We start from the raw sequence: 20827 nt of genomic DNA on the forward strand, positions 1-20827 counted from the left end.
TTCTATTATTTTCTTTGGATTTGAAAAGCATACAGTAATGTCAGGCACATCATCATAATATATATTTTTTATATTTAGGTATTATTTACTTAAAACTCATCCATTTCAAATGTACAGTTTGATGAATTTTGCTAAATATATACAATCACATTACCACCACCACAGTCATGATATAGAAAGTTCCCGCACCCTTAAAAGCTTCCTTATAATCCATTGCAGTTGATCCCCCCTCCCTTCTCTAGCCTCATAGAATTGTCGCCTTGTTTTCTGTCATTAGAGTTTGCCTTTTCTGGAATTTCATATAAATGGATTCATACTATGTGTAGATTTTTGTGTTTGCTTTCTTTTACTTACAAAGTGTTTTTAAGATTCGTCCATGTTGGATTTATCAGTATTTTGTCCTTTTTTTCATTGCTGGGTAGTATTCTGTAGGTTGTTTATTCATTCACCAGCTGATGGACAGTGGGTTGCTTTCAGTTTGGCTCTAGTATGTATGATGCTTCCGTGAACACTTATGTACCTCTTTGTGTGGACATATGTGTTCATTTCTCTTGGGCCAATATGACTAGAATTGAAGGATCATATGGTGACTATATGTTTAACTTTATAAGATGTTGTCATATTATTTTTCCAAAGTGATTTTACCATTCTGCACTCCCCCAGCAATGTGAGAGTGTTGGAGCCAGCCTGCAAGTTGGCTCCCCATGATCTATATTTCCTGGTATTCATATCTCTATGTATTCTCCTCCCACATTGTATCATTGTTGGTTTGGGTGATCCATAGAATATGACAGAAGTGATGGCATGTCATTTCTGAGGTTAGGTTATAAAAATACTACATCTTCCATCTTGGTTAGCTATCCTCTTACCATCTCTCTTTTGAATCATTCCCTTGGGGGAACCAGTTGCCCTGTGGCAAGCAACCCTGTGCAGAGGCCCACATGATAAGGAAGTGAAGCCTCTGGCCAACAGCCTGTGAGAAACAAATGCCTTCTAGTAGCAGCTAGGGTAGTGAGCATGGACTCAGATATTCCAATCCAGTTACACCTCCACATTGCAGTTTTGGGGGACATCTTGACTACAACTTTATGAGAGACCCTGAGGCAGAACTACTCAGCTAAACTGCTCTTGGATTCTTTACTATCAGGAACTCTGTGAGATAATTAATGTTCGTTGTTTTAAACTGCTGAGTTTTGGGGATATTTTGTTATGCAGCAATATATAACTAATATGAGGAGAGTTCCAGTTCCTCTGCATCCTCGACAACCTTAGGTATTTTCAGTCTTTTTAACTTTTCATTCTGGTATGTGTGTAGTGGTATTTCACTATGGTTTTAGTTGGTATTCTCTGATGACTAGTAATGTCAGCATCTCTTCATGTTCTTAATGGTCATTTGTATATCTTCTTTTTTGAAGCATCTATTTAAGTCTTTTGCTCCTCTTTGCAAATTAGACTCTGCCTTTTTGTTTTGTATTGCTTTATCTTCCCTGAATGTGGTAGTTAGAGTCTTTTGTGGACCTCAGAAAATTATGTTCTTAAATTGGTCCATGTCTATGGATGTGGGACTCTATTGGATTGGATTCAGGTGAGGACCATTTAATTGGATTGCTTCAGTGGCACATAGCCGAGTGTGGGTCCTTGCTGTTTTGCTGGAGTCCTATATAAATGGGAGAGAGAAGGCTGCAGACAAAGAGAAAAATTCCTAGAAGCGGAAGAGAGAGCCACAGATGGAGCAACCAGAAGCTGAAAGCAATGGAGCCTGGAGGAGAAGGCAGAAATCAGCAGGTGCCACCATTGTGCCATGTGCTTGATCTGATGTCCCACAGCTGCAGCTTAGTGAGAAAGTATCTCCTGATGAAGCCATGATTTGGACATTTTTCTTGGCCTTGAAACTTTTATACAAATAAATCCCCATTGTAGGAACTGTTCCATTTCTGGTATATTGCCCTGTTAGCCTTTAGCAAACTAAAGCACTAAAAATCCAATGTGCCATTTCCTCAAGAGTGCTTGTAAGCATCCTTACCAGTCATGGCCTCAGTAATTCTGCAGAATCAAGTAGGCTTTGCAACATTTTTTCAGCAGCATTCTGACCAGATTTAGTCCTATATTTTTAATCTCCCTGCCTTTTCATAAAGTGACATGGCGCTAAAATCACCCACAATTGATACTGTTATAATTATCAAGAGCAGGGTTCTTAAGGGGTCTATAAGCTTGAACTGAAATGTTGGTGCTGGGGTTGGTGTGTGCTCTGGACTGTCCATGTACCCCCTGGTCTCTGCGCCTCAGCAGAGTTATAACACCTACTCTCCAGTTCGTTGGATTTACCCATGTCAGCTAACAGGGTGGTGAAGATGGTCAACCACCATACCAGGGAACCGAGAGAGTCTATGACTGCAAGTAGGAGAATTCCATCCATCAACCATGTGGGATCTAAGCCTTCTCTCAATTTAGAGGTAGAGTGGACATCACCATCCGAGGGTTCTCAGGATTGAGGAATAAAATATGGACTAGAGTGGACTTAAAGGTATTCTACTATAGAATTATTGTGACTCTAGCAACGGAAGAAACTGTATCATTGATGTGGAGACAATGGCTACAGGAGTTACTGAGGGCAGGGAGAGGAAAGAAGATACGGGGGCATTTTCAGGACATGGAGTTGTCCTGAATGATATTGCAGGGACAGATGCAGGACATTATATATCCTGCCTTAACCCACTGAATGAACTGGGGTAGAGTGTAAAGTGCAATGTAAACTATAATCCATGCTATGCAGCAGTGCTCAAAAATGTATTCATCAAGTGCAATGAATGGGCCACACTGATGAAAGAGGTTGTTTATGTGAGAGGAGTGGGGGTGGGAGATGGGGAGTGGAGGTATTAGGGAACCTCTTATAGTTTTTAATGTAACATTTTGTGTGATCTATGTATCTTTAAATATAAATAAAATAAATAAATATGTTTAAGGAAAAAAAACACACAAAAAACATTATTCTTGTGGGGGTGTGTTGGTGCGGGTGTGATATATTTATTAAATAATACACAGAATAGTGTGTATTTAGTAAGGGGCCCATGGTTTTCACCTGACTGGCAAAGGAGTTCATGGAACAAAAAAGATTAAGAACTCCTGAACTAGAGCCACCACTCAAAAGCTTTTCCATAATGTTCATCACTTTTCCCTATTTCTTGCCAAGCCCTGAGAGCTGCATATACACATTACTTTTCCCATGTTGCTTGATTCTTTCTCTGCCCATGAGTTTTTTTCTCCTTGCCTCTACTTCATTCCACACATATGTGCAAAATTCATTTCCATTCTTTGTTCACATTACACAGTCATCTGAAAATTTCATTTCTGTAATAATCTCTTTCTCACTAGTTCCTTTAACACTTTTGTACTTACCGGATGTCATGGCCTAAAATTATTCTTATGACACTTCAAATTTAAATAGAAATCACAGGGAATTGTAATTTAGTAGTATTCAATCAGATTAAGAGAATTTTCATTAGTTCTTCTTCACAGAGTTGTTGTAAAGATCTAATAAGATAATGCATATCTGGACTTTTCTCGCTCAAGAAATGAGATAAGGTGTATATTTTGAACAAGTAAAATGTATTGTGCAAACACTGATACAATTTTACTATTGCTGCTTTTGTTTAAATGTGCATTTCCTCAAAGCTTATTTTAAGCACAGATTTTATATTCTACTGGCAATATGATCATATCAGAAAATATTTATCAAGTATCTGTTATGGGTTAAACATTGTACTATGTCTGAAAATATCGATGTAGGCAGTCGGCATATGTTTCATGAATTTTAATGTATTTTCCAATCCAAAGGTTTCACTGTGGCTAGATGACAGTGAGTAAGTTAAGGAGCTCCCAATAGGGAGGCAGCCAGGGAGGCTGTAAATCCCTGTAGGATAACGTGGAATGCCGCAGGAAGTGCCTATGCGCAGCCCATTGGCAGGAGGTTGGTTCTGCCTGGCTATGCCAGGAAAGGCTTCCTGGAAGAGGTGACACAGGGACAGAGTTTTGAAATGCTAATAGGAGTTCACCAGCTGGCAAGGGCAAGGAAAGGACATTCCAGAAGTTACAGACAAGAACTAAAGTCTGAAGTGTTTCTGTATATTCTTCTCCCCTTACTAGGCAAGACAGGTGCTACTGGGACACACTGGGCAGGTTTTAGAAGTGGAGCACTGTATCTTTGGACTTTTGTGACTCGTTAACCTTTTCTGGATCTCGACATTGACCCAGGTTATTGCAACCCCTGCAGTGCACTTGCTCCTCCTCCTCCGCTGCCGCCGCCTCCTCTCGCTCCAACTCTTTCTCCTTCTCCCCCTCCTCCTTTTCTTTAGTGATTATTAAATGCATCTTGGGCTCTGTAATTTGATTATTTCAATTCCTTTATTATATAATTAGGGCCCAAATTAATGTAGTCCGAAAAGATACTTTGTTCTAACTCCATCAAGTCTGTATAGCTAAACCAATTTGTTATGTTTCCCTGCAACCTTTTGCTTATGTAATTTTCTTAGCGACAGTAGCCAGGTTGCTCTGTGTTAGACTCAACAGGCCTCGTGCCAGTCCTGCCACCCACTGCTCTCAAGGGTTTCAGCTTTAAAAGTCTCCTTTGTGGAATAGGGCCAGTGTTTGTCTCTAATCTTCATGTTAGCCTAGTCTTGAATGGCTTACGAAGGCACCTGAACATCCCTATGGTGGCCCTCTTCTCCCATGTATTCTCTGCTCTTCTCATTTAGAAACTAACCAGATATGACACCGTATTGCCATCTCTCTATGGAGCTCCTGGAGAGTTATTTTAACTTACAGCTTGTTCCTACCTCAGCTCCCCTGTTAGATTTTAATATTCTTCCAAGTAGGGATCACCCTATCTGTTAGGACAGTACATGGTGCAGAACAATGTTCAGACTTGCAACTCCTACCCTCTGGTTTATTGGACTTACCCCACTCAGCTAACATGGAGGTAAAGAAGGTCAACCCCCACACCATGGAGCCAAGAGTGCCTACAGCTGAAAGCAGGAGAACAGCATCCATGTGGAATCTCAGCCCCCTCTTGATATAGATGTGAAGAGGACACAACCATTCTAAGGTCCACAGAATGGAGGAATAGAGTATGGATTAGAGTGGACTTACTGATATTCTATTCATGAACTATTGTGATTAGTAATAGAAGAAAATATGGCATTGGTGTGGAGAAAGTGGCCATGGTGGCTGTTGGGGTTAGGGGGTGGGAGGAAGAGATGTGATGTAGGGGCATTTTCAGGGGTTGGAGTTGTCCTGGGTGGTGCTGCAGGGACAGTTACTGGACACTGTATGTCCTCCCATGGCCCACTGGGTGGACTGTGGGAGAGTGTGGGCTATGGTGTGGACCACTGACGATGAGGTGCAGTGGTGCTCAGAGATGTATTCACGAAATGCAATGAATGTCTCATGATGATGGAGGAGGTTGTTGTTATGGGGGGAGGAGTGGGGTGAGGGGGTGGGGGGTATATGGGGACCTCATATTTTTTTAATGTAACATTAAAAAAATAAAGACAAAAAAAAAAGGAAAAAAAAAAAAAAAGAAATCCTGTTTTCCATGGAAGAAGAGTCAGACAGAAGGTTGACAGAGTAAATGCCTGTGGATCCATCCTCCACCTTCCCCACCAGAAGCTATCTCTGTGTTTTGAGTCATACTCAGGGAATGCATTAGGCCTGGACGATGCTAGGTCCTGCAGGTACAGGGTCAGCCCCTGTTCACAGGACCCCTGAAAGTCCAAGGTGGGTTAGCCACATGGTTGAGAACACTGGCTTCAGAGTTAGGAAGTTAGGGCCCTGCCATGTGATCTTGGGCAAGTTCCTCAACCTGCCTGTTCTCTATAAAATATGGTTATAATTGTACCTTCTTCCTAAGGCTATTGTGAAGATACATTGAGATAATGCATGCACAGTACTCAACATAGCACCTGGCATGTAGGAAAGCATACCAGAAAAGCCAATTGATGACATGATCATGTGCCCAGAGACCCCAAAAGGCCAGATCTAAATAGAACTCTCTCCCGACAACTTTTGGAGCATGTCCGAAGCAGATCTGCATCTTTTGTTGCCTGGCTAGATTGCATTACATTGATCTTTGAGGGGAATGGAAGATCAAGGTCATATTCTCCAATATAAGACCTTAGGTCTGCCACCAGGCCACCAGGCCAGGCCCTGGAGTTCAAGTTCCAGCTGTGCTGCTAGTGAGCTCTGCAGTCTTGGACAGATCCCTCAGTGATGTTTAGCCTCAGTTTCCTCATCTACAAAATGGGGGCAATAATATTAAGCTATTCAGAGTTGTTTTGAGGATTGAGAGAAGTGATGTGCAAAAAGCACTTAGAAGGAAATTTTACAACATTTTTGTTATGAAGTTCTAGAGAAAGGGTGACAAATCACTTTATAAAGTACTGTTATACAAATATATGATTGTTTATTTGCTTTTATTTTGGCATTAATGTCATATCCCTCTATATTATGAAAATCCTATTTCAATTTGCAAGTACCATGGGCTGTGTCATCTGAAACAATGAGAAGAGTGGAACGCCCAAGGACAAGATTGAATTGCTTGAACTAGTGCCAAAAAGTTGGTCTTGGGCCATTGTGGGAAGCATTCACTATTCTGGGCATTACTTATTTTTCTCTTATTCTTGTTTGGTGCATTCTCTTTTTTTTTCCCTGTGGTCCTCAGTTTACCAGGCTGCTGTGACAAACACCACACAATGGTTTGGCTTAGACAAGAGAAATTCATTGGCTCATGGTTTTGCTTCCTCCCCAGGTCAGTAGTCTTCTGGAAGGCCAGCAGTCCCTGGTTCCTTGACTTTCCTGTCACATGACAGTGTCTTCTCTTTCTCTTCTGGGTTCTTTTGACTTCTTGCTCTTCTGCATGGCTTCCTCTCACTGCAGGTGAACTTCTTCTGCTTAGAAAGGACTCTAGTAGTCCAGATTAAGACCCAGTTCCATTCATTTGGTGACTAAAAACTTCCTCTTCAGAAGGTCCTATTTACCATTGTGTTTATACTCATAGGAAAGTGGATTAAGAGCACGTGTAGGAAAACAGATGTGGCTCAACTGATAGAGTGTCCACCTACCATATGGGAGGGTCCAGGGTTCGATGCCCAGGGCCTCCTGACCCATGTGGTGAGCTGGGGGGGAGCCCCCGCGTGGGGGTGCCCCACATGCAAGGAGTGTGCCCCGCGTGGAAAAACCACAGCCTGCCCAGGAGTGGCGCCGCAGACATGGACAGCTGACGCAGCAAGATGATGTAACAAAAAAGAGACACAGTTTCCCAGTGCCACCGCGGGTGCAAGCAGACACAGAAGAACACACAGCGAAGACACAGAGAGCAGACAATGGGGGAAGGGGTGAGGAAAGGGAGAGAAATAAATAAAATAAATCTTTAAAAACAAAACAAAAGAGCACGTGTAAACCGGGGTACAAAATTCAGCCTACTACATGTGGTGACCCCAGTGGTGTTTGTGGTAAGGGTTTAACAGTTAGGATATATATCCACAGCTAAGTAGCGAGTGACTACTATTTGGGTCAGATTAAGTTTTTAAAAGTAAAATTCTAGATTCTAGGACCACAGCATTTTAGAGGCAGCAGAACCCTTAGAGACCAGACTGTCCCACCATTGTTAGTTCTGTGTGAGGCTCAGAGAGGTCAGCACGCCCAAGGTGGCAGGGCCAGTTGATGGTGCCACGGGACTGCGGCCCATGCCTGAGCTTTAGCCTCACCTCTCTGAGCAGCCTTCACACCCCTGATCCTGGCCACATCCCCTGTCTCTGGCACGCCCTCATTCCCTTCGCCTCTTCTTAAGACTAATAGGAGCAAATGGGGGAACACCAGGAAGACGTATTTCGCATGTTTGGCAGGGTGGTCCTCCAGCGGGTGGGCCAGACCCATTTATTGGCTCAGGCCCACTCATCGTGTTCTCTCTCACCCCGGGAACCGCCATGTCTATTGTGGGACTGCTCTGCAGTTGCGCTTTTCACATTTTATCTTCCTTTAGCTTTCCTGAGTCTCTTTTACCACAATGCCTGCGCGCACTCACATGTTTGATGGATATTTCAAACATTTTCTATACTGAGAGACTATGTTCTTTTCCCCTTTCTCTCCCTCCTCCCTAGCCCTAGGGCTAAGGTGTTGAAGGCGTCCTAATGATGGGAAATGTCAGATGAAAACTAGGTGAGGAAAAAGCAGTGGAAAATAACTTGACTGCACGCTTCCTTCTAGTGCAGGGTAATCTCTCCTTTCTTTTTGACCCTTTTAAACAAATGAACAGGTTGGCCCGTTTAAGGGAGTAATTGCCATTTTCTCTGGAACACACTTCTTAAATGACTAGCTGTGTGAGGTTGCACATTCTGGGTGATGAAGGTCAGCCAGAGTGGAGAACTTTGTTGCTTTTCTCCCCGACTTCTTGTGACCCTCATTTGCTACCCTCTCACATAATAAAATCTTTTTCTAACTATAGATGCCGTAGAGGTAAGAAATGTGACCTGGGTTAAGCCCAATGAAAATTGTAGCCATCATAAATTAGACTGCCCATTTTTAGTTCTTGAGCCAAGGTGATGTGCCAGCTGGAAGAAGTAAATTTGTCATCATTTTCTGCCTTTGTTTCATCTCTTCTTTCCTTTTCTGCATTGTCATAATTCTCAAACTTTCCTGTTTTTCTATGCTATTCTCTCCCCTTGGTAAACTTCCCTGCTCCCAGTAGAACCAGAAGAAATTGTACATGGGTTTTTGATATTTTGCCAATGTTTTCTATAATTAAAAGTGAATTGGAAATGGGAACACAGCCTCTGTTCTGCCTGTATTTCTGGTGTCTCTTCTAATAGAAATATGAAAAGGTACAAAAAGAGGATCTGGATGAGGTAGAGAAAATGAAAGCATGCTAGTCATGCTAAAGGCTTCATAGTGGAACACACTTCCTTCCACCTCTAGGTTATCTACTCCAAATTTTCTCTTTTATTTGGGTCAGAAGATCATCAGTTGGGTTTTACCCAAAATTAAACGGGCAAGATGATGATAGTGGTTCATGCCGCTCATCATTGGCTTGATGCCCACTAATTGTCTTCCCAGCTGAGGTAATGTATAGCAGAAACCAAAAGAGAACTATCAAAAAGCTGAGAGAGTATTTTGGTTAAATTCTCATGCTCCAGGCATGAATAGTAAATAGAGTGCTGCTGCTGTACCAGCTCTCAATGACGGATTGCCTGGAACACTGGCCCAAGAAGGATTCCCAGAGCTAAACGGGCAATCCTGTTAAAGTAGTACATTTTGGGGCCCTGCCTGAAGAGTTTACCAGCTTCTCACGTTGTTACCACTTTTCTTTGAATTAAATTCACATGATTGCATTGTACTCCAAATAGACTTTAAGCTCTGTGAGGGCAAGAGCTTCTTTAGCATCTCCATCTGTGTCTGGTACACTGTAAACACTCAAGAGGTATTGGTGAATGAATGAATGAAATGAGAACCATTCAAACATTCAGGTCTTATGTTGCTTTACTTGGAGAGTTATGAAGTTATGTACTCAGTTTACTTCTATATTGAGAAAAGCTCGGTGTAGAAGTGATTCAATACTAAAACCACTGGACACTGAGCTGTAAGGGGAGGAATCAGGGTTAGCATGAATCAATGAAGTAATTAGATCTGCAACCAATAGCTTCATCCTCCTTCTCTCGTAACTTTTTAAATTGCAAGAATTGCTAAAAGATTTTTAACATTTAGAGCAGATGACTGCTAAAGTCTCTTTTAAGGTGTTTTTCTCTAATTTCACCTTTTTGATTTCCTCCTTCCTAATGTAAAGCAGTAAAATGGTCCAAAAAGTATAGCAAAACAGAAGAAGAAGAAAACCGTTTTCATGAATAATTGAAATCAAAAGGAATTGAGTGGAAATAGATGTGGACAGGGAGTTTGATCCATTGGACTTCCCCTGATCTATTGGGAAGCTTCCAGAATAGTTAGCTCTTTGATTGACAGCCTCCCCTTTTTTACTCATTTGTTTAATTTAGCATGATGTATAGCATGAAAACTTATGTTCCTTTCAAAATGATGTCTTTCCTGCAAGCATAACGTTTTGTTCTTAAATGTTGGCAAAACGTTTCTTGGCCTAATGTTCTGTTCCCTCCACTCCTGTCTACATATGGGAGAAAACCCATCTTGTTCACTGACCCCTAAGTTACTATTACCTGCCTTTCCACTAGGGTTACCCTTTCCTCCCCAACTGATTCTCTGCTAACCTTATTCCCAATTACTTTGGTCATATAAAACTCTGTATTTCCTTCCTTTCTTATCTTTTTAATGGTTTTATAAATTTCACTCTATTTAATATTCACTCTATTTACTATTAGCTTTAGAATATGTTGCATGTTTCTCAAGCTCCTCTGTAGCAGAGCATGCTCAAGTGGGTCATTTGTCACTTTTTTGTCACTTAAATGTTTTTAGATAACTATTCATCTTGGTTTTATGGGAATAAGTCTAAGCTTCTTTAAGACACTCATGATGTGTTCCGCAATCAAAATAATTTGACAGCAAGCTAGGAAAGAGTTTTGGTAAATTAGTGAATTTCTTCTACCTAAAACCTGGAAATCTATGGGGAGTATCTAAGAGATAGGCAGTGCATAAGTTATAATCTTATGATGGAGGTCTCTGATACCTTCAGTATTCAGTGGAAAAATGAGACTAAGAACTGCCCCTCGTCAGACTGTCCTGAGAGGTAAATGCATTCTTGGGTATGAAGATTTTGAAAACTCCAAATCCCTACTCTAAGAATGGTAGCATCATCCTCATTATATAGCATCTAAAAATAAATATAATGAGTATAATAAGGTATGGCAGTTTTATCTGAAATGGCCCAGGCAATATGAGGATATAAAGGGTTTGAATTTAAAAGTATGAGTGAAATTAGTCCATGCAGAGAAGGAAATCAGAGGATGAGTCAGGGACAAGAAGTTGGCATCCTCTAGATACCATTGAGTTCTGAGGAGTTTCAAAAGAGCTTTTAGGCCAGTCAGTTGAGAATAAAACTTTTATTGTGGGATGAAGGGCAAACATTATCTCACACTTTCAATTAAAATCCTGTATTAACTATTATCATGGTAGATAAGGAATTAATATTGAAAATGAATGCAGTGGTAGCATTCAAACTTCTTATTCCCTAAGTATGTTTTAAAGGTTTCCCTCAATGTTGTTCTGATGGAGAGTTGTGGATATGGGTAATTTAATTATTCTTAGTTTCATTTTAAAATAGAATGGGAAGAAAATATCTGTTTAAAAGATGTAACCCCTTAATTTATTTCCTTTTACCCCAAATAAGTAATCCATTAACCTTTCATTGTAATATGAGTGGGAGCATCTGAAGCCAATTAAGTGTTTTACATTATTGTTCATTGTGAATAAACAAATAGTTTGCAGCCCTCTTTCCCTAGACTACTATAATTTAGGACTCGTGTAGCTAATTATATAGCTCTAGAGCCAGTTTTGAGAGGAATAAATATCTCTTCCAAACACATGTGCTCCAGTGGCCTGTGCTGGGGACTCCTGGGGGTGAGGGGAGGCCCTCTGGGTGACTGGGACTTACATATTTGAGATAAGTAATTTGGTGCTACTTGTAGTTCCACTGAATGGAATCTAGGACACAATCTTAAAGGATAAGAAATGATTTAATTTTTTTTCCACTTTTTTCATATTTGTTTCCATAGTTTTTCATATTTGCTTCCAGGTTTTCTCTATTATAAATAAAACTATCAACATCTGTGTACCAAAATTTATAGTTTTTTCATACATCGGAGTTCTAAATTGGAAACATGACCTAATATAATGATAAACTAGTCAGTTCCTCTTTGTCGTCAGGCTTTCGGCTATTGCATTTCTCAGAGTCATTGCTCAAGAGCGTCAGCAGGGGAAAGAGATACCAAGGAAAAAATCAAATGAGCTAAGTTAACTATTTGACAACAGGAAGTCTGATGTAGCCTGTTTTACTTACCACAAGCCTAAAGGTGCTTAGAAGTGCTTACTTTTGTGTTTCTCCTCCAGATTTTAGGTTCCCTGAGGGGAGGAATCTGCTCATCTCTTGGTCCCCAATACTGCAGAGAGTGACCACACACATCAGGCCCTCAGTCCAGTTGGCCGAGTTAAGCTGTTGAATTCCATTTGGGGTCCATGTTGGTTTTTTTTCCTTTCCATTTCCGCCAAGAAAAAAGTTGGCCTTGACTTGCCCTCCACCATCCCTCTTCAAAACAGCTGTCACTGTGCCTCCCTCCAGCATTTAGTCACTTTGAGGTTGAACCCCTGGCTTTTTCTCAGTAGGACAGCACATGACAAAGTTAGATTGCTGGTAACTGAGTCAAGAGGGGAAGGTCCTCAATTAAACAGGAAGAACCTAGAACATACATGAGCCAGGATGTTCTCAATTTACATTTGCCAGTTTTCATTTCCTTCGAAGCAAGCAATGTCTTTTTCTTACTGAAGGAGTTTTGAACAAGGTATTCACTATCTTTCACTGCTTTTCATTCTCTCCTGGCTCTGACCAAAGCATACCCCACTGAACCTGAGATGGTGGAGCAAACACCTTTCAGAGCGAAGTATCTTGGGGGTAGGAGGAAGGGAAGCGAGTCAGCCAGTGGTGCTCCCCTGTGGTCTTCTTAGTAGGTAGGTCCTGTCCTGGCCCCGGGAGGTGTAGGCTGTGCACTCCAGTGTCCTTCAGCCTAGGAACACGAGGGCATCGGGGCACCCTGGTGAAAGGAAGGAAGGGTGAGATTGGAGTTAGACGGCTCACTTCTAATTCCAGATCCACCTCCGATTGGATCTGTGACCTGGAACAACTCATTTCATCTCTCTGGACCTCAAGATGTTCATCCCTAAGATGAGCGAGGCGAATGAATTCATAGCTAGTGACTGCTGCTCTTCACTTCCCAGCATTTGGAAATTTCAGCACGTCCCTACGTTTCCCATGGAATGCTCCCTGTTTGCTGTAAGGATCATTTTCCCCCCAGTTTGGTTCCCTTTGGTTGGTCTTGTCATTGCATGTAGAAATAGAAAACTGATACAAAGACATTTATCTGGACCCTTGTACCAGAATATCTTTGATGAGATCATATGTCGTGCTTTTACTTATTTTTTGAAAAATGCTAATTTAAAAAAATACAAAATTTCCCCTACATTGTATCAAAATGGAATGATTTCAGGTCTCCTGCACTAAAAGCTGGACTTTAAAAAAAAAAATTAGTATCATGATGTTTAATATAATGATTTCAGTCAGTAGTGGCTTCAGTTTCAGTTGGACCCCTGTATAAGTCTTCAGATTCCTTTTTTCCCTGCAGGACCTTTTGATTTTACAAAAGTTTGCTTATGAGCATGTTGCTTGGGGTGTACTTCTTCATAAAGGAAGTCTTGCCCCCTGAGTATGTGCAATGCATGTGAGGTGAACACAGTTCTTGTGGAATATAATTTCAACCATCAATAACCTTCTCTCTTTTCCCAAGCCTTGCAAGATGCAGCTTAACCAGCACCTCCCTTTGCAGGACAGGATACAGGGTATTCACTGATGAATCAAAGTGAGCTGAGACCCTCGTGGCTAGGAGCAGTTAACTCCTCCAGTCCAGTGTGGTGGTGGGAGAAGAATTAGAAACCTCTGCCCTGCCTGCCGTGTGGGCCAGCTGTGGCATGGCGCATTCCATAGCTTTCAGGATACACAAGGCCACTGGCAGGGTTAGTGGGAACTGTAGCAAATTCTAGGCTGAAATACAAGGCAGGAAGGGGGCCAAGCAAGTCTGCAACAGCACCCAACAGCTATAGAGAAGAGTCTACATATTCTTGCTACAGGGGGCTGTTGGATTTTGAAGGGGATAAATCCAAAACTCTTCATTTATTTTGCTTTTGGGTAAGCAGAGGCTGAGGTATGGGTTGTTGGGAAGCCACCGCCAGAACCCTGCAGACTGCAGAGGAGCCTTGGGGTTGGACTTCTGGCCTTCAAATCTGAGGCAATAAGCTCCTGTTACTTAAGTCAACCAGTCTGATATTTGTCGTAGCAGCCCTGGCAATTCCTTTATTTTATTTATTTATAAATAAATATATTTATTTATATTTATGCTCATCTTCTTTTTAAGGAGGCACTGGGAACCGAACCCAAGGTCTCCCATGTGAAGAGCCCACCTACTTGAGCCACGTCCGCTTCCTGCTAGTTGGGCCGTCTGCTGGTTGCAGCATCTGCTGGTTGTGACAGCTGCTGGTTGTGGCATTGCAGCAGTTACAGCATCTGCTCATTGTGGAGTCTGCTCATTGCTGTGACTGCAGCATCTGCTTGCATTCTTTAGGAGGCACCGGGAACTGAACCTGGGTGCTCCATGTGGGAGGTGGGTGCCCAACTGTGTGAGTCACATCCACTCCCTATTTTTATTTTTTGTAATAAAAAACACCTTTTTAAGGGAAAATGAAATACTTGATTTCCAGTTCTCAAGAAAGTTGTTACTGATTGTACAGCCTGCCAGTATTTGTCATATTGTCATGACAGTCATAATGATATCACTGGCCATCAGAAAGCCAAAAGAAATAAATCACTTGAAGAAACATTGGCACCTACCTTAAAAATTCTAAAGATGGCAATTTAACACATGCAGTTATAGAAGGTATTTTTACATATTTTGTGAAATGTTTTGTGCAGAATAACTTTTCATTTAGCTCAAGTAGCTATTGTTCTAACTTAATTTCACTTATTTTAGATTTCACACTTTCTTGTGCACATGTGAAAAAAAAGTGATGGCTGTCAATATCTTGGCTCCATTGGCAAAAGAACTTTACAGTTAAAAGTACATGCCATTTTCCAAAATCTCTGTCATCACATCAGATATTTGAAATAGAAAATCAGCTATATTAATTTCAATAATGATTAAGTTTTTTGTTTTTCCATCTAATTCATGGACTCAAGAGAAAGCTTTTGGAAGTCCATTCTGTTGAGCATAATGTCTGACATTATTGTACTTTTTATTGTAAATCCAGTTCAACATTTATGACCAAGTGCTTTACTTTTATATATATAATATAATTATAGATAATATAGTAAATATAATAAACATATTAGATAAAATATAAAAATATAATAAAAATTTCGTGGAGGAATGTTTTAATAAAAATGATATTCTTACTAAACCTTAAAAAGTGGAACACAAATATACTTGCAATAGGTTGTGATTTTATAAGTAGAAAACTCATAATTCAAACAAGCTGTTGATAGTATATCAATAGAATTAGAAACTGTAGTAGTGAGAATTTACAAATATTATTCAGAGTAATTGAACTCCAAGATTTTCTGACAAGACTGAAGTTAAGTACAAAAATACACCTTATTGTGGTAAGAAGATGCTTTCTTTGCCACCTGCCATCATCTGAATTTTTAAAAATGTGTCATACTTTGGAAAACTTCTTTATATCTCACCCTAACTATCCCACAATGCTATTAAATGTATGGGTTCTTTAAATTTTGGCTGCATCTTTATCCAAAATCAGTTGGAATTTTAATTATTTAATAAAGCACCAGTGATTTCATCATTTGATACTTCTAGAGAATTGCAATTGTTAAAAAAAAATGTCTGCAAACTAAAAGATATCGTAGTATATCTCCTCAAAAGCAAAGGAGAGGCTCAACAAATGATATGATGAGGACTCTGGTATATAAAATTTAATTTGGAATTCCATAATGTTGATTTAGAATAGCTTTACTTGTGGAAAGAATTCTTTGATGGAACTTCTGTGTTTAACTGGATAGATTTTTTATTCTGTAGCAGATTGGAATGAAATTGAGAAAGCCTCCAATATTTTATCTTCCAAATTTGGTAAAATGCTCAAAAGGAAAATAAATTTATTAATAGCTTTGTTATTAGGAAAGAAACAAGGTACAAGTCAAAATCAGATCAGATAATAAAGGGTTTGGTAACCCAGAAAACTCATTCCGTTGGGGGTTTGTTTACCTGTCTAGCTTGACACTTAACATCTGGTTGTGCCTTAGTTGTTTGTTTCTTTTGTTGTTATGGCATCGATTGCGTTTCTAGTTATTACATATCCTGAGTCTGCAAGGGCAGAGACCATATCTGCCCCCTTCACCTTTGTCTAGCACACCTCCCATTCCAGGTATGTTATGTAATTTATGAACTGCTCCCATCATCTACTCCATCCCCCTCCCTGTTTGTCTAATTTCCAGCTCTTCAGCCCTAACTCCTGGTGCTGTCAATCGGGAGAGCTAAGAGGAGGAGCACAGTAGGCATCTCCTAAGGACCACTGATCCAGACTGGCTACCTCCTGGTGTGGCTCTGGCTGCCTTTTCTGGTGTGACCTCCTTCCATCCACACCTGTACACCCGCAGCCCCTTTTAGGGGCACCACAGCAGCATTAACCAACAGTTAACTTCTGTGATAATCAGATAGCTTTGTGGCGAGGGCCTCTTCTTTATTTCAAAAAAATAAAAAAATAAAAAATAATCCTCTTTCCAGTCTTTAAAAATCCAAGTGTTTAGAAGATGAGGTGTTTAGAAGATCCACTCTTGAACTTGACTCAAAAATTCATGATGTAGTAAGATCAAAGTTACAAGTATGGTAGCATCATATAAATGAAAATAGAACCTGACACATTGGTCTCAATGTTCTCTGTAAGTATAGTATTTATAACATTGGCTTATATTGGTAAATTTCATTGTGGTCTTCTTTCATAGACCTACTTTGTTTCTCACAGTAGTAACCAACACGTGTTTGTTGAGTGAACACACAATTGTTGGATTGTATGACGTCAGGTTATGCAACCTGGAGTAGGCATCTACTTCCCCCATCCACATGGTAACTGTGGAAACAGATGTCCTGCTACACCATAACTCCCCTTCTGTAATTGATTAGCTATACTTCGTCCTGGGCAGTTGACTGTTTAGAAATATGGGCTCTTGACCCCAACTGGGCCAATCATAATTTTTGCTCAAGAATTTTGGGTTTAAGACCAGAAATGGTGTAGTCTCCCTTTAGTGCCTGAAGCTGTGAGTGAAGCTTGAGAGCAGTTGATCACTCATCCTTTGGACTTGAGAAACAGAGATAGCCAGTCTGTAGACAGAAACAGGATAAAGCAAATGTAGTGAGAGGCACCATCATACTTGATTTCCCGGGTCCAGGTTTTCCCTTTGGTTCCACCAGCCACCTGAGTGTTTTTATAACCTTTTACTACTGTAAATTCAATTGGGATTGCTGTTGTTTGCAACCATGAGTCTTCTCTTTCCCCCCTGAGTTTAAAGTCAGTTTTGAATGAGACATCGAAGCAGATGGAGGGAAACAGAACTTGGCTTCTCATGAGCTGATTGGACAGCATGGCCTGTGCTCTCCATCCCAGAGACCTGCTCTCTTCCCTCCACCCTGCCCTACACACCAGTCCTCCAACAGGAACGGTTGCTGCTTGCACCTGCAGAACAAAGTCCCCAGAATGGCTGTCTCCCATTTGCCTGAGGTGCAGAGCACAGACCAAGAACAGATTCCCAAGAGCAAATTCCTTTTAACAGATGAGAGTCTCCCCATCCAGGAACAGGGACCATGAGCCTCTGGCAGAAGAGTTACTCTAGTGGATGAGACTCTGTAGGTGGACACCTGAGGCCAGCAGAAAGGAGGGTACCCCATCACAGGTCCTGTCAACATGACCCTAAACTCTCAAGACTTACACATACCCCACTGGTGGGCCCATGCATGCAACATTTAGTGGACAGCTAGACAGCTCAGGGAGAGCGTGGGGAGAGGAGACAGGAAATCCAGCACATCCCTACTCTGCCAGCATCTTTACAACCACCTTGCTTGCTGTTTACAATTCTTTTGAACTACCTCACCCTGTTTTTTTGTTCACTGGCTGGTCTCTAGCAGCTCCCACTCCTCCCTGCAGATTTCCAGTATCTATCAAGCCTCCTGAAGACTAGCATTTACAAATGGCTAGCTAGAATAATTAATACTTGTTCATGACAATGATCATGGTTTGGCTGTAGGAAGGCTCTGTTTTGGACACAGCCAATTTCTCTAATAGACGGGGCTACTCATGAGAAAAGCCATCTGCTGCAATGGTTGATCACTTAGGCACTTGTGAAAACAACTAGACGGAAAATCACTCCAAAGGTTCACAAACAATAAGATAGCAGGGGAAATCTGACTATAATAATACATCTTTGCTGCCGCTCCTGGCAATCCAGAGTTTTCCACAGAGAGAGGCTAAAAGGATAACTATATATTTAAAGATGACCCCCCTTTCCTGGATCAGTGTCTATTGTAAATGGCTTTGACTGTTCAACACAGGATGACTTTTTTCCAGTTTTATACTTTTGAGTGCATGCACACTGCTGCTCGGAGTTTCAGATCTTTCTCAAAGCTGATTCACACCGATACCTAACCTCTCCAACCCCTTTCTGCCACCTCCCTTCTCTGTGAATGCAACGCTTACAGCGGTTCAAAGCCAGAGGTTTTGAAATTTGACAGCAAAAAATTGATGGCGCCCGACACGTTAACAGTGTGGTAGACAGCAGTTATTTAACCCCGCCATGGCTGACTGGCTTTCCTGTCGTTAAGAGTAGTCACACTGGCCAGTGTTTATTTAAGAACTTACATTTTCATGGCCAAAAGCCCATTCACTCACTTCAGTTCACACCTGCTCATAAAAAGAGCTTTGGCTTTGTTTTGGTTTGCTTTTAAAAGGCTGAAAAAGTTTAACTCCTCTTGACTTGTAATGGCTAAAAATGAGTTTGAAGCATCACCCTTTTCATCTCTTCTTTCAGCTATTAATTTTTAGTACTTTCATTTATGGTTGAAAAAGCCGTTAGTAGCTGACAGTTCCCAGACAGGAGTGTGCAATTGGCAGGCTGGGGGAGGAGGCTGGAGACATGCAATGGTTTTAACAGACTATAAAGGGGAAAGAGAGATATTAATTGTCAATGATAATAGCTTTCAAGAGAAGCCGAAATTGTAATTTGTGCTTAATTTCTAAGTTAACCTCTTTTTCCAGTGGCCCAGTCCAGCAGTCAGTGACCTATTAGATAGTAAGTCAGTACAGTACCTTTCTCCTAGCAAGGGAAATAGACTAAGATGGTCAACAAAGGAATAAATAAAACGCAGACAGAGGGGAAGAAATTCCAGCCTATACTTCTTAGGGGTTTTACATGGGAGGACATACAATGTCCGGTAACTGTCCCTGCAGCACCATCCAGGACAACTCCAACCCCTGAAAATGCCCCCACATCACATCTCTTCCTCCCACCCCCTAACCCAAGCAGCCACCATGGCCACTTTCTCCACACCAATGCCACATTTTCTTCGATTACTAATCACAATAGTTCATGAATAGAATATCAGCAAGTCCACTCTAATCCATATTCTATTCCTCCATCCTGTGGACCTTAGAAGGGTTGTGTCCACTCCACATCTCTATCAAGAGGGGGCTTAGATTCCACCTGGATGCTGGATGCAATTCTCCTGCTTTCAGTTGTAGGCACTCTTGGCTCCCTGGTGTGGTGATAGACCTTCTTCAACTCCATTTTAGCTGAGTGGGATAAGTCTAATAAACCAGAGTGTAGGAGTTGAAGTCTGTTGAGGTTCAGGACCTGGCATACCTTTTTGATAAAAGGGAAAACTGTGAAATTTAACACAGATAAGCATATGCTGTAAACTGTAAATGCAACGTGTATTGAGACAGGAGAATATTGCCCAAAATGTAGGTGGTCCACATATTGAGATATGGTATAGTTGTGGATATGACATCTAAGTCGGGGTCATTTCTGAAATGAGCTTTTGTCAGCAGAATCTCTATCTTTGTCCTAATTTTATTTATTTATATATCCTTTTTTCTTACACTTTTTATTTTGAAATGATTTCAAAATTGCACAACAGTTGCACGAACAACATGGAATTGATTCAGAGAATTCCATCATGCCTTACCCCCAGATAGTTGAACATGTTGCCACCTTTACCGTATCATGCTCTCTATCAGTCTGTCTATATATCCATCCATCTGTCACCTAACAATATCTATCTGTCCATTTTCTAAACATTTGAGAGTAGGTTGTATGCCTCATGATCCTTGAACACATATTGCTTCCATGTACATTTCTCGAGAGCAAGTATTCTCATTTATTTATTTAGTTAGTTAGTTGCCATTGTTGGAAAGAGTAAAGTGAGTAGAAATTTCAGCAAGCAGGGAAACGGACTGGGCCCAGTGGTTAGGGCGTCCGTCTACCACATGGGAGGTCCGTGGTTCAAACCCCGGGCCTCCGTGACCCGTGTGGAGCTGGCCCATGCGCAGTGCTGATGCGTGCAAGGAGTGCCCTGCCACGCAGGGGTGTCCCCCACGTAGGGGAGCCCCACGCGCAAGGATGTGCGCCCCGTAAGGAGAGCCGCCCAGCACAAAAGAAAGTGCAGCCTGCCCAGGAATGGCACCGCCCACACTTCCCATGCAGCTGAGGACAACAGAAACAAGATGCAGCAAACAGACAACAGAGAACAGACAAACGGGGGAGGAGGGGGGAATTAAATAAATAAATAAAATCTTAAAAAAAAAAAAAAATTTCAGCAAGCAGTGTGACATCCATGACTCCTTGGCAGCACGGACTGAGCAGCCAGACAGCATGTGGAGTGGCCAGCGGGGCACATGCTGGTGGTGTGGAGAAGAAACCACTGAGGATGTGGGAGCAGTGCCAAGGCCAGCTGGGGAGAGGGAGCAGCAGGGGCAGGGCCGCCAAGTGGAGGAGGCTCAGGGCCTGCAGGCAATAGAGGTGGCAGCAGTGGAGCCAGCTGTGGGGCAGCAGGAG

At 41.5% G+C, this 20827-nt stretch overlaps 1 protein-coding gene and 1 long non-coding RNA gene across 3 annotated transcripts in view; both read left to right on the forward strand.

The window, feature by feature from the left end:
* The window catches only part of FARS2 (phenylalanyl-tRNA synthetase 2, mitochondrial), a 596483-nt gene that overhangs the window by 313656 nt on the left and 262000 nt on the right, over positions 1-20827 (forward strand). The window lies entirely within an intron of this gene.
* LOC131275313 (uncharacterized) lies at positions 12215-14461 on the forward strand. The gene is made up of 2 exons (XR_009182731.1): positions 12215-12997; positions 14133-14461. It is a non-coding gene; the product is annotated as an uncharacterized lncRNA (long non-coding RNA).

This window comes from Dasypus novemcinctus, chromosome 22, assembly GCF_030445035.2.
Source record: "Dasypus novemcinctus isolate mDasNov1 chromosome 22, mDasNov1.1.hap2, whole genome shotgun sequence".
In the NCBI taxonomy this organism is placed as follows: Eukaryota; Metazoa; Chordata; class Mammalia; order Cingulata; family Dasypodidae; genus Dasypus; species Dasypus novemcinctus.